A 15060-nucleotide genomic window follows, 5' to 3' on the forward strand; every position below is an offset into this window, starting at 1 on the left:
TGACTACTAGCATTTAGCACATGGGGCACGTGTGTGATGTCATTTGGGCTGGGGCTGCCATGAAAGCGGGCCTCCTGTTTCTGTTTTCCCCCCAGGCCAAAAGGTCCCAGTCCTCCCCTGCAAGCCACGAAATTAAAGCCTTCCTGAAATGGCCATCAAGCCCTCCTCCTCCCCCCCCCCCCCCTCCTGCTACCAGCTTTTGAAACATCAGCAGGGTTAATTTTTCTTCCTGGTGATCGGATTTCTATACATCCCGGCTCCTGTGCTGTCTATAGATGTCTGCATTGCACTTTGATCCTTGTATCTGTCATTTAAAGAGACCAGACTTAAAGGGAACATGAGACGTTAATTATTGGTATATTTATACTTACATGGTGCTTCCTCCAGCCCCATGAAGAGCATGGGCTCCCTCATCGCCCTCTCCAGCCGCTCCATTATCTTGCCATCCTCAAGGGTAATCTGGCTGGCCGCAATTTTCTGTGCATACGCGCAGGGCTGGTCCCAGACTTTCTGCTTGTGAGGATGCGCCGCCCCCCCCTGATTTGGAATGATCGCACAGCAATCGACAATTTACTCTGATTCATTTCATTCAAATGAAACACTGCTGCTCTCCTGCCTCCCTCTTCTCACTCACTGTCAGACTCCTCACACAACGCAACAAGCTGCTTTTCCCCAATGATGACCTCTTTACCTCGCTCACAGTACAAAAGTGCTGCCCCTGTAAACTCTGCGCCTGATGCGTTTCACCTTGCTTCATGACAGAACCGGCTGTTGTGCTCCTGCAGCCGGGGGCATTCTGTGCTTGCGCAGTAGCACTGTGCAGAGTGCAGACACAGAATGCTCATGGGAGTGCGAGGGAGTGCGTGTGGCCCGAGACGCGCCTGCACAGAATCCCATAACTGGCCAGATTACCGGCGGGGATAACAAGAGGACAGAGCAGCCAGTGAGGACAGCGATGGGAGCCTACGCAGCTCATGGGGCTGGAGGAAATCCCAGGTAGACCCCTCCATTCATTAGCATGCAGTCAATGCCACACATCCATCTTTTCAGAAAAATCGCAGCAAATCCAAACTTGAGGTCTGTTTGGGGGAATGTGCAGAACGGATCTGTTGGAACAGACCAATGGGTTAGGATCCATTGATTAACATTTCGGGCCTAAGAAGAGGTGAGCCTCTGGGTGGGCCTAAGAAGAGGTGAGCCTCTGGGCGGGCCTAAGACGAGGTGAGCCTCTGGGCAGGCCTAAGAAGAGGTGAGCCTCTGGGCGGGCCTAAGACGAGGTGAGCCTCTGGGCGAGCCTAAGAAGAGGTAAGCCTCTGGGCGGGCCTAAGAAGAGGTGAGCCTCTGGGCGGGCCTAAGAAGAGGTGAGCCTCTGGGCGGGCCTAAGAAGAGGTGAGCCTCTGGGCGGGCCTAAGAAGAGGTGAGCCTCTGGGCGAGCCTAAGAAGAGGTAAGCCTCTGGGCGGGCCTAAGAAGAGTTGAGCCTCTGTGCGAGCCTAAGAAGAGGTGAGCCTCTGGGCGGGCCTAAGAAGAGGTGAGCCTCTGGGCAGGCCTAAGAAGAGGTGAGCCTGTGGGCGGGCCTAAGAAGAGGTGACCCTCTGGGCAGGCCTAAGAAGAGGTGAGCCTCTGGGCGAGCCTAAGAAGAGGTGAGCATTTGGGCGGGCCTAAGACAAGGTTAACCTCTGGGTGTGCCTAAGAAGAGGTGAGTCTCTGGGCGGGCCTAAGAAGAGGTGAGCCTCTGGGCGGGCCTAAGAAGAGGTGAGCCTCTGGGCGGGCCTAAGAAGAGGTGAGCCTCTGGGCGGGCCTAAGAAGAGGTGAGCCTCTGGATCCTCCAGAGGCTTCTTATGTCCTCTTGGCCCGTACCATTGTTGTGCACAGACCCCCAGAACATATCTATTACATAGAACAGTGCTGTCCAACTGGCGGCCCGCAGGCCGCATCCGGCCCGCCAGGCCACCTGCTGCGGCCCGCTCGTCTCCCTGGGATGCAGGCATGGCTTGCGCTATGGGCGCCATGCCTGCTCCCTCTTATTGTGGCCTCTCCTATGTCCCCCCGCTGCCTCACAGATCAGACCTCACAGATCGCGGCGACTGAGGTAAACAGAGGGCGCATGGTACCCGCACGGAGTACGTCACATGCGGAAGTGAATCATTACTCACTTCCGCATGTGACGTTCTGCCGCGCGGGTGTCATGCGCGCGCTCTGCTTGCTTCAGTCGCCGCGATCTGTGAGGTCTGATCTGTGAGGCAGCAGCGGCATCGTCAGCGGGGACACAGGAGAGGCCAGCGGGGACACCGGAGAGGCCAGCGGGGACACCGGAGAGGCCAGCGGGGACACCGGAGAGGCCAGCGGGGACACCGGAGAGGCCCGCGGGGACACAGAGGTAACGGGCTCGCTACTGGTGGGGGCACCTGTCACTAGCTGGGGGGGCTCCTGTCACTATCTAACTGGGGGGGCTCCTGTCACTATCTAACTGGGGGGGCACCTGTCACTATCTAACTGGGGGGCACCTGTCACTATCTAACTGGGGGGGAACCTGTCACTATTTAACTGGGGGGGCACCTGTCACTATCTAACGGGGGGGGGGGGACACCTGTCACTATCTAGCTGGGGGGGGGCACCTGTCACTATCTAAGTGGGGGGCACCTGTCACTATCTAAGTGGGGGGCACCTGTCACTATCTAACTAGGGGGGGCACCTGTCACTATCTAGCTGGGGGGGCACCTGTCACTATCTAAGTGGGGGGCACCTGTCACTATCTAGCTGGGGGGGCACCTGTCACTATCTAAGTGGGGGGGCACCTGTCACTATCTAAGTGGGGGGCAGCTGCCACTATCTAAGTGGGGGGCAGCTGCCACTATCTAAGTGGGGGGCACCTGTCACTATCTAGCTGGGGGGGTGCTCCTGTCACTATCTAACCTGGGGGGGGACACCTGTCACTACCTCAACTGGGGGGACACCTGTCACCTGGCATTTCAGCCCACACATCATCCCCAATCCGGCCCAAAACACTATTGCCAGGCACAGCAGCCGGTAGAGGAGAATTTAGAAGCCAGGTGAGAGGTGTCTACCATATTAAAGGGGCATTCTGCTTATTTATGTGAAATGCTGTCTATTTATGTGCCTCATGACTGCTGAATTTGTCGTGTTGGGGGCCTCATGATTGCTGAATTTGTCTTGTTGGGGGCCTCATGATTTGTTGGGGGCATCACGATTGCTGAATTTGTCTTGTTGGGGGCCTCAAGATTGCTGAATGTGTCTTGTTGGGGGCCTCATGATTTTTTTGGGGGCCTCATGATTGCTAAATTTGTCTTGTTGGGGGCATCATGATTGCTGAATTTGTCTTGTTGGGGGCCTCATGATTTGTTGGGGGCCTCATGATTGCTGCATTTGTCTTGTTGGGGGTCACATGATTGCGAACTGTGAGACTATGGAAAAGCTGAATCGTCATCATGAGACAATAGCATTAAACCTACTTTTTTAGCTTTTTAAAACGGAAAATAAAACTGGGAGGTTCTAAAAAAAAAACCACATTTTTCACGAGTAGGATGGATGATATTGTTTATCTTCACAGTTTATTTTCAACTTGGATTTTCCATAATGTTCATGTATGAGTTAAAACGTTTGTATGTAGTTTAAATTGCTGTTGCCACTTTGCGATAGATAAGTGACTTTTGGGTTGCAGTTTGGACACTCGGCCTCCAAAAGGTTCACCACCACTGTCCTAATCTAATGTCCCACATTGCTAAGTTCATGTAAATTTGTCTCCACCCGTGGCCACACCCGCATTCTGGTCCATGGCCACACCCATTTTTACGCGCGCCGCTCAATGGAACCCTCGTGTTTTCTGGCGCGCTACGCAACTTCACCATTATTTTAAATTGCATTTTGTGAAAAGTGCTGCCAATCTAATTATCCTTTAATTGCATTTTTTCCGGGGGGGGGGGGGGGGGGGGGGCTGCGGCTCTAGCAAGAACCTTCGGCCCTCCAACCTGGGGTCTGAAAAAAAAATGGCCCTCCATGCCCATGAAGTTGGACAGCACTGACATAGAACAATGAATATTATACTTATCGATGCAAATTTTGCAAGCGGTTGTATGCGAATTTTCATGCAAATTCATATACAATTTTGCATGGATGACAATGTATGCGAATTTAACCATGGCAGTGCCTGTGTGCTTTTCCATTGTTTCTATGCGAAATCGTATGTGAATTCGCATGAAAATTTGCATACCAAAACCGCATGTGAATTTCCCATTAAATACATTGTATGCGAATTCTGATGGCTCTGCCGTGCACTGAAAAACGCTCAGAAATCCTGAGAAGTGGAAACAGTCCCATCCACTTGTATTGTCTATGCAAATCTGCATGCAGGAAACACATGCAGATTCGCTCTAGTGCATATATGTCAAACTCCGGCCTGCAGGCCAAATCTGGCCCTCAGAGCCATTAAATTTGGCCCTCGAGGGGTTTCCCAACTTTGCATTATGTTTGGCCCTCTCTAGACCATCAAGTAAGCTATATTGGAGATGAAGTCCTAGAACACCAGGGAAGCCATATGGGGGAAGTAGGGTGAAAGCACTAAACACCAGGGAATTGTATAGGGGGGTGGGGGCCTCTAGACACCAGCAAACTATATAGGGAAGGGTGGGGCCTCTAGACACCAGGGAACTCTATAGGAGAGGGAGGACCACTAGACACCAGGGTACTGTATAAGGGTTGGAAGGGGGCCATTAGATACCTGGGAACTTTATCGGGAAGGGAGATGGCCACTGGACATTGAGGTTGGCCCGCGACTAGGTCTCAGTGTACAATTTTGGCCCCTTATGTATTTGAGTTTGACACCCCTGCTCTAGTGGAAACGGGCCCATACAGTAAGTAGTAGAAATTTGACATTACCAACAGATTTTGTACTAAGCCATCTTCTCATGGGGGGGGGGGGGGGGGGGGGGTTCAGGGTTTTATTTATTTTTAAAAGCACTTAGTGAATGGCAGTTGATCCGTCAAACTGCCAAAAAAAAGTGTGCAGCAAGCAGGGAGGCTGGCCAGCATCTTTGTATGAATCCTTTTCATGGAGAGTCTTTACAAAGAATAAAGGCCATGCTGAGAATCCCCTATGGAGAGATGGACTAGCCCAAAACCTGTCAGTAATGCCAGATTTCTAATACTTACTGTAAGTGACAGCAACATAGGAGAGAAGTAATTTATGGCTCATTTTACTCTGGAAGAAATGAGCTTCTTAAGTAGAGATGGCTGAACCTCCGATTTTCGGTTCACGAACCGGGTTTGCGAACTTCCGCAAAAGTTCGCTTCATGCGAACTTTCGCGAACCGCAATAGACTTCAATGGGGAGGCGATCTTTGAAAACTAGAAACACTTATGCTGGCCAGAAAAGTGATGGCTATAAATATATAATCGGGTACAATCCTTTATACAGTGAAGGATCAAAAACACAGTCCTTGTTTGAGGCAGTCCACCTTGTCTGTATACACTTGTGTTACTTTAGAGAAAGGACTTTATATTGGCGAAAAAAGAGGAACTAGAATGCAATCTTACAGTACAAAAGGCACTTTAGAAAACTTTATTTAACACACAAAGTGACAAAATATATTAAAAATAGTTTCTTCAATTCCACATTAGCAGTCTTCATACAATAAGCAGTATATCATAGGCAGCAATAGGGAAGGCTGACAAGTGTTATGATCTGGCATTCTAGTTCCTCTTTTTTCATCAATATAAATTCCTTTCTCTAAAGTAACACAGAAAAGTGATGGAAAATATGTTTCAAGGGGTTGAAGACCTGGAGGGGGGCATGGAGGAGTGGAATAGACTCCAAAAGTCCCAGGGAAAAATCTGGATTTGACGCAAAGCAGCGTTTTAAGGGCAGAAATCACATTGAATGCTAAATTGCAGGCCTAAAGTGCTTTAAAACAACTTGCATGTGTATACATCAATCAGGGAGTGTAATTAGAGTACTGTCTTCACACTGACACACCAAACTCACTGTGTAACGCACCGCAAACAACTGTTCATGTAGTGACGGCCGTGCTGGACTGGTGCGCACCATGGCCAGAGTGCAGGCCATGGCGTTTTTCAAGCCCATATGATCTCCGGGCTGTGGTAGCTCAATGATAGAACAACAGTGACTGTCGGGTAGGTATATGCAGTGATGGGTATTATAATGTGCACCTGTCACACACAGACAGGTACCGGACAGGCACAGTGACACTGCGTGCACTCACGTAGGTAGGTGGGTGCACTGAAGTGAACAACAGGTAGTAGGTATATGTAGTGATGGGTATTACAATGTGCACCTGTCACACACACAGGTAGTAGTCACTGAATGTGCTGGGCCTGGCAGTGGCACACACAGTAGGAATTACCAAGGCTGTCTATGCAACACAAGTGTCAGTGGGACACACACAAAAACAAAAAAAAATAGATCACTAGAACAAGATTAACTCTCAAAAGAGCTGTTGAGGGGTACTTTTTCAGCAATACCAATCAGCCAGGAGCAAGCTAACAAGCCTACAAGAGCCTAACTAAGCTTTCCCTATGAGAGTCTGCAGCAGCTATCCCTTCTCTAATTACTGCAGGCACACAAGTGCGTCCAATGCCTGATGCTGCCTGCCTTTTATAAGGGGGGGTGGGGCTCCAGGAGGGAGTGTAGCATAATTGGCTACAATGTGCCAGCTGATTGTGATGTAGAGGGTCAAAGTTGACCCTCATGATGCACTACGGGGGTGAATCCGGAAAAGTTTGCGTTCCCTGGCGAACACGAACCACCAAAGTTCGCCGGGAACCGTTCGCCGGCGAACCGTTAGGGCCATCTCTACTTCTTAAATGTATTTGTTTTAAATTTTAAGACTTTCGCGACAGTTCCTCTTTAAGCGAAGCATTAGTACTGCCATTGGCTTGTCACCCGCCGCCACTCCCGACCTGTACATATAGAGGCATTCCATATTCCGCCCACTCGTACCCTGCGAACTGGCAGCTCTCCCTCGGGGATCTCTGGCCCAGATAAAGAAAGGGAGAAAAAAATAAAACTTTTATTGTAACAAACAGATTTAACTCGTGAACATCCGTCCGCAGCTTTCCCCCTCCCTTCCTGTCTCACAAGCAGCGGTAGCTGGCTGCTAGTCCTGCTACACAAAGTACATTACATGATTTCAGCACCAAGGACAGCGACAGCTCGCAGTGGGAACTGCACTGATTAAACCAACAGTCAGTCCATCAACTCCCACAACTAGGCCCCCCCTGCTGTCCTTACAATAAAAGTTTGCACAGTACTAATAGTGGCGACAACAATACAGGAATAACTGCTGCAATGCAGTGATGTATGGGTGAGGCTAACCTGATTCACAGCCTGGTATTTACATCTGAAATCAAACAGTTATTATTATCTATAACTGGCTCCCCTGCGGGGCACATGATACCAGGACTCCACCGCAGTCTGGGCTACATTTTATCTGGGGGAAAAGCCGTACACAGTGGCTGCATTTTTTCAATTGCAAAGCCTTTTTAATTATAATGAAAATCGTAATGAACTGTACACGGCAGTGCATTGTAATTTTAGAAAATCGCAATTGCAGTGACTGTAGCGCTTTTTAAGCACTGCGTGTGAAAAATCACATACGAAAACTCGATGCGGTGTGATTGCTTTCAGGGCTGGCTTAAGGGGCTCCGGGGCCCTGAAGCAAATTGAATGGAGGGGGCCTCTGCACAGTCCGGGCACTCTTGCCATGGTGTCCTCCTCTATGATCCGGCGCGCGTTATATGTAAACACGCGCCGGGTCATAGAGGAGGTGGTGGACAACATGGCACGAGTGTACGGACTGTGCCGTCCGCCTAAAGAGGTGAGTAATTGCTGCTGCAGCTTGTTAGCAAGGGCCCCGGGGAGCAGAGCGAGCGGGGGAGCAGGCAGCGTTTAGCAGGGCCGGCGGCGCGGGGCGTCTGCAGAGGTTGGGGGCTCCGGGGCAATTGCCCTCTTTGCCTCTATGGGAGCGCCAGCCCTGATTGCTTTGAGAGGGTTTTTTTAGGTCAAATCCCAGTAGACCTGGCAACTTCTTTTGTTGAAGCACTTTTAGCAAATCACAAGAAAAATGCGAGCACATTGAAAAATGCAAGCAAAAATGCGAATGCATTGCAAAAACGCAACCATACAAGGCTTTACTCTACTTAGGTAAGTATTTAACTTTTGACATGAGGTTCACCACTCAGGTACTATTTAAAGGATACATGAGCTAAAAAAATGTACTGTTGTTCTACTTACCTGGGTTTTCCTCCAGCCCCTAGGAGCCTTGCAGCAATTCCGCCATGTACCACTCTTCTGGGGTCACCTCCGTAGTGGCAGCCGCCCGACTTCTGCGCATGCGCGATCGCACACATGTGCTGTTCACAGTCATGATCCCATGGCCGAGGACTGCGGAACTGCTGTATACAGAGGCTTCTAGGGCCTGCAGGTAAGTAAATCAGCAGTAGATTTTTTTCAGCTCATGTATCCTTTAAGACCCCTCGCATTTTAGAACTTTATTGTTTTAAAAAATGTGATTTCTCTAATCTCTGACATGCGCACCCTACGTAGCTTGGTGCCCAGGGCTATTGCCCAGATGAAAGCACCGGAGGCTCTGGTACAATTATCCCCACCTCGTTTGTCGTATATGAGAGAAAATTGGTGTGCCTGAAAGAAACCCATGCCTACAAAGAAATAATACACAAACTCCACACAGATGGCTATTATGCGAAATTACTCCCATTAGCTGCATTTACATGTGTATGAAATAGGTTATGTAATCTGACAAAATTATCTCAAAAAATGCCTTGGCCTAGCTTGTGCTACAAGTGTATGATTGTTAACATGCTAGATGTGAGACCAGAGATTGGATTGGACGTTACAGACTTATTAGCCTTGCCCTTATGATTTAATTTAAAGCTTTGGTAATCAGATTACAGGAAAGTGTGGGTCATCTGTTGTAGTTAGCGATGATCGCAATCAGCTAATTACGATTAGAAAAAATTTTGCATACATTTTCTCAATTACGCCTATACGTAATTACGCTTTGTAAATTCAATTGATTTTGTATGGTCATTCGTAATTTTGCGTAAACTTTTGTGTAAAATTTTGTGTAAAATTTTTGAATAATTTTGTGCCGACTTTAGCCCCCATACATGCGATTGACACCAGAATTGCTACATATGTTAGGGAGCATAGTGGGTACAAGTCAAAAAATAATAATTTTCTTTTAAAAGACCTTGTTGTTTTTGAGAAAATCGATTTTAAATATGCAAAGAAAATGGTTTTTAAACTCAGAAAAATGACAGTTCAAAAATCATTTTTCTTTGCATTTTGAAAATCAAGGCCTACAAAGTCTTTTTACATAATTATTTTTTACTTGTAAATTTTGGTAGGGCTTTGTTATCAACCACTAAAGTCGGCACAAAATGCCACGAAATTATGTAAAAAATTACGTGAAATGACAAAATATTACAATCACATACGAAATTAATTACGATTTTCCCCTATATTTCACATTAGGATGTGTAATTGCAAATGACGATGCGTAATTTGTGCTCATCAGTAGTTGTAGTCTATGTTTTCTTTTTTATTACGCAATAACATGCGTCAGGTCAATGAGAAGAGGCAGCCAGCGTGGTTAGAGGAAGACAGGAGTAATTTCCAAATCACAGAAGTTACTCGATTTTAAACACAATTCACAATAACGATTTAGCTCTGCAGCCATTAATGTTATCTCTTGATTGCATGCAGCGCTTTGCAATCAATCTGAGATCGCTATGCTGCAATTGGAAATTGGAACGGCCCCCATGGGGTTCCACTATTGCAGTGCGCTGTTAATCACTGGATATTGGCAAGGACTGCCAGCAGAGCCGGATCATCCACAAGGCAAGCCTAGGCAGTTGCCTAGGGCCTGGAAAGAGTCTAGGGGCCTAGTGGATGCTAGGTCCCACCAAATCTTACTAAAAAAGCCAGCTGACCATCAGCAGTTGGCAAAAAACTGCTGTCTTGCCTAGGGCCTGCACCACCGCCGCAGCTGCCTCCATGCGGCCATCCGTCCGTCCGGCGTCTAGGACGCCGAAGACGGAACGTTCAATTGTGCAGGGGGTCGCCGTCTCGCACGGGCGCACGCACAGACGGGACCTTTATGCGGGAAGGAAGCCCGTCAGCTGACCTGCTGGTCGGCTGACGTCAGAGGAGTCCCACGGCGCCCAGGATTGGCTGATGGAGGAGGGCGTGCCAGTGGGGTCTCCTCTGCTTCCTAAGCCTCCGGGCTTCATTCACACGCTGTCTGTTGTCGTGAATACTTGCGTGTTAGCGCTCAGACCTTAGACTAGATCCCAGGTGTTGATGCTAAGGATTTCACACCTAGTCTAGGATATTGCTACTTTGTTGCTGTTTATTTGTTAGGCTAGTTCCGAGGTGTTGATGCCAAGGACTTCACACCTAGAATAGGATATTGCTTATTATATTGATCTCCTGTGTATGACTCTTAGCTTTTACTCTGACTCTGATCCTGTTTTCTGATCCTGTACTTTTGCCTATCTGCCTCCTAGTTGCCGAACCTCTGCCTGATCACCGATTACTCTCTTGTCTCACGATTCTGTATCAATACGTACCTTCCTGTTGCTGAACCTCTGCCTGATTACCGTTTACTCTCCTGCCTACAATTCTGTACCGATACTTACCTCTCTGTTGCCGTACCTTGCCTGCCTGACCATTCTACTCACCGGTGGGCCCTCGCCACTGGTGAGGTGTGAGCTCCACCAGCTCCTCTGGTGAAGCGGATCTGCTAGGCTGCAGTACAGCCTTAATCACCTGCTTCTTAGGTGATCTGTTATTGCATTATTATTATTTCTCCTAGGCTGCAGTACAGTCTGAGTCACCCGCTCCTCGGGTGTTCACTTGGCTGCAGTACATTCTGAATCACCCGCTTCTCGGGAGATTCAGCCTTTTCAGTATTGTTTCTCCAGCTTGCTGGAGCTTGTACCTTAGTGCACGGTCAGTGTACTGATATACCTCACTAGCCCCTCTGGTGAGGTCTCATTAAACTATGAAAGTTACGGTTGCACCAAATCACTACACACTCAGCTCCTTGTCTGCTATACTGGTATTATTGGTGATTCTGCAGATCACACATAATCAGGTATAGCGTCTGCATTATTGGTGATTCTGCAGATCACCACATAATCAGACATCTGAGCACAAGACCGTTACAGAACAACAGACCAGTAAAGTTATGGAGGCACTCTGCCAACAGGTTGACGTGTTAACCACCACTGTTAATGAACTCATTAAAACGGTTAACGCACAACAGACTCAGATTGAACAACTAGCTGGGTCTGTCAACCGTTTACTGGACCCTAACACTCGAGTGTCACCTCCTTCTGTGATCGAGCCGAGGGTGCCCCCACCTGAGAAATTCTTGGGGCATCGCTCAGATTTTAGTAATTTTAAGCATAGATGCTTATCCTATTTTGAATTACAACCCGTTTCTTCAGGTACAGAGGGTCAGAGGGTCACTTTTATTAAAACTTTGTTGTCTGGAGATTTCCAGTCCTGGGCATATAGTCTCCCTACGGGGCATGAGGCCTTGACCTCAGTGGAGGAGTTATTTAAGGTCATGGCCATAATTTACGACGATCCTGATTTGGCAGTGACTTCTGAAAGGAAGTTAAGGACCCTCAGGCAGGGTCAAGGGTCAGTCAAGGTTTATGCTGCCGAGTTTAGGAGATGGGCAGTATCAGCCAGGTGGGGGCAGTACGCGCACTTGGACTGTTTTTTTACAGGATTATCCGACGCTGTGGCTAATCTTATTTTGGGTCATCCAGAACCCAAAACTCTGGATGAGGCCATTTCCTTGGCCATCAAAATTAAGAGGCGAGTTCACTATCAAAAGCAAACTCAGGCTAAGCCCTCAAGAAGTTTTTCCTCCTGTACTTTCTCGGCTCCTACGCCTTCCTCTCCACCAGACGAGCCTGACGAGCCAATGCAAATTGGACAGGCCAAGCTCTCAGAGGTAGAGAAGAACAGAAGGCGAGCAGAGAAGTTATGCTTATATTGCGCCGACAAGGGGCATATGGTTTCGGCTTGCCCTAGTAAGGCGGAAAACTCTATCGCATAGGAGTAGCTGGAGGTACTACCCTAGGCGATCTTGATATACCTCTAAGTAATAAACGTGTCTTGCTTCCCTGTACTATCACCTGGGAGGGTCAGGTTCACACTACTCAGGCATTTTTAGATTCTGGGTCTGCGGTAAATGTCATGTCTGCAAGATTTGCTAATCAATTTAGATTTCCTTTGATTCCTGTAGGGGAGCAGATTAAGATTACTGCTGTTGACGACTCTCCATTGCGGCTCACCATCACTCAGACGCCTGTATTGTTCTGCCAGATTGGGGCCCTGCACAGGGAACAAATGCAGTTTCTAGTGTTAGAAATGTCCACATCCACGGTCATTCTGGGCATGCCGTGGTTAAAGAAGCACTCCCCGGACATCGATTGGAGTACCCGACAGCTAATAAGCTGGTCTCCATACTGTCACGACCACTGTCTAAAACAGATCCCTCTTGCAGCTAATGAAGCCCAAGTAGTTGAGACCATTGAGCAGCATATCGAACCCTCTGGGAAACAGGTTGAGTTGGATTGGGCATCAGAGCTGGGCCCTTTTCAACAGGAAATTCCTGAAGGCAAACTAGAGGGGGTTCTTTTTGTTCCTCTCCAGTTAAGATTTAAGGACTTGGAGGCATTTCATGCCCATAAAAATGCTGGTCACCCAGGAGTGGCTCGCACTCAAGAATTATTAGGTCGGAGTGTTTGGTGGCCCTCAATCACTTCTGATTGCAAAGAGTTCGTGGGAAGCTGTGCCGTTTGTGCCAGGAGCAAGGCTTCTAGTCGAGCGCCTGCTGGCACCTTACAGCCTCTGCCAGTGCCCGAGGAACCTTGGACCCATGTGTCCATCGATTTCGTGGGCGAACTACCTACCTCCGAGGGTAAAACGGTCATTTGGGTGGTAGTCGACAGATTCAGTAAGATGGCACACTTCATCCCCCTGAACGGACTCCCCTCTGCACAGGAATTGGCAGAGCTCTTCGTTCACCACATCTTCAGGCTGCATGGGATTCCCCAGGATCTGGTGTCAGATAGGGGAGTCCAGTTCACTTCTCGTTTCTGGAAAGCATTTTGTCTTCAAATGGGGATGAAGTTGTCGTTTTCCTCCGGCTACCACCCACAAACCAACGGTCAGACCGAGAGGGTGAACCAGGCCCTTGATCAGTTCCTCAGGTGTTATGTGGCTGATGCCCTGACCGATTGGGTTAAGTTCTTACCCTATGCCGAGTTCGCCCATAATAACTTGAGGTCTGCATCATCAGGGTTCTCACCATTTTAGATTGTTACGGGGAGGTCACCCAAGTTTTCACCTCTGCCAGTGGTGGCATCTCCATTTCCAGCCCTGGAACACTGGTCAGAGACTATGGGAAACATCTGAAAAAAGGTGGAAGAAAATTTAACAAAGGCTTTTTTAGTCCAGAAAAGGCAATCCGACAAGAGACGTTCGGTGGAATGGAAGTTTGCACCGGGAGATTTGGTGTGGATTTCCACTCGACACTTGTCCCTAAGGCAGCCCTCTGTCAAATTGGGTCCCAAATTCATAGGGCCCTATCCTATTTCTAAAAAAGTAAATAATGTTACCTACGTGGTGTCGCTTCCCCCCAGTTTCAGGGGTGGTAGGACGTTCCACGTTTCTCTTTTGAAACCTGCCGTGTATGTGGATGCCACTCCCCCCCCCCTGTGGTGGTTAATGGAGAATCGGAATACGAAGTAGAAAAGATTTTGGATTCTCGGCGAGTACGTATATCTTTACAGTATCTGGTCCACTTGCGAGGGTATGGTCCTGAAGAGAGATTATGGGTACCACTCTCTCGCATGCATGCCGAAGAACTCAGGATGGAGTTCCATAGGTTACATCCAGATAGGCCGGGGGGTGCATGTTCGGAGTCCACGCCTGGGGGGGGGGTGTACTGTAATATACGAGGCAGCTTCTGCGAACAGCACCGCCGCCGCAGCTGCCTCCATGCGGCCATCCGTCCGTCCGGCGTCTAGGGCGCCGAGGACAGAAAGTTCAATTGTGCAGGGGGTCGCCGTCTCGAGCGGGCGCGCACAGACGGGACCTTTATGCGGGAAGGAAACCCGTCAGCTGACCTGCTGGTCGGCTGACGTCATAGGAGTCCCACTGTGCCCAGGATTGGCTGATGGAGGGGGGCGTGCCAGTGGGGTTTCCTCTGCTTCTTAAGCCTCCGGGCTTCATTCACACGCTGTCTGTTGTCATGAATACTTGCGTGTTAGCGCTCAGACCTTAGACAAGATCCCAGGTGTTGATGCTAAGGATTTCACACCTAGTCAAGGATATTGCTACTTTGTTGCTGTTTATTTGTTAGGCTAGTTCCGAGGTGTTGATGCCAAGGACTTCACACCTAGACTAGGATATTGCTTATTATATTGATCTCCTGTGTATGACTCTTAGCTTTTACTCTGACTCTGATCCTGTTTTTTGATCCTGTACTTTTGCCTATCTGCCTCCTAGTTGCCGAACCTCTGCCTGATCACCGATTACTCTCTTGTCTCACGATTCTGTATCGATACGTACCTTCCTGTTGCTGAACCTCTGCCTGATTACCGTTTACTCTCCTGCCTCACGATTCTGTACCGATACTTACCTCTCTGTTGCCGTACCTTGCCTGCCTGACCATTCTACTCACCGGTGGGCCCTCGCCCACCGGTCTCATTAAACTATTAAAGTTACGGTTGCACCAAATCACTACACACTCAGCTCCTTGTCTGCTATACTGGTATTATTGGTGATTCTGCAGATCACACATAATCAGGTATAGCGTCTGCATTATTGGTGATTCTGCAGATCACCACATAATCAGACATCTGAGCTACGACACAAGACCGTTACAGGGCCCCTTTTTATCTTAATCATTTTCTGAATACCAGTGGGCCCCAAGCTTTATACTTATACTGATTCTGCCAAAGTGCCAATGTGAATG

General features: G+C 48.6%; 1 protein-coding gene across 29 annotated transcripts in view; it reads right to left on the reverse strand.

Moving 5' to 3' along the window:
- LOC137528845 (leucine-rich repeat and fibronectin type III domain-containing protein 1-like protein) overlaps positions 1-15060 on the reverse strand; it is a 688143-nt gene that overhangs the window by 182020 nt on the left and 491063 nt on the right. The gene's annotated exons all lie outside the window — the stretch shown is intronic.

The sequence above is a fragment of the Hyperolius riggenbachi genome, chromosome 8, assembly GCF_040937935.1.
Source record: "Hyperolius riggenbachi isolate aHypRig1 chromosome 8, aHypRig1.pri, whole genome shotgun sequence".
In the NCBI taxonomy this organism is placed as follows: Eukaryota; Metazoa; Chordata; class Amphibia; order Anura; family Hyperoliidae; genus Hyperolius; species Hyperolius riggenbachi.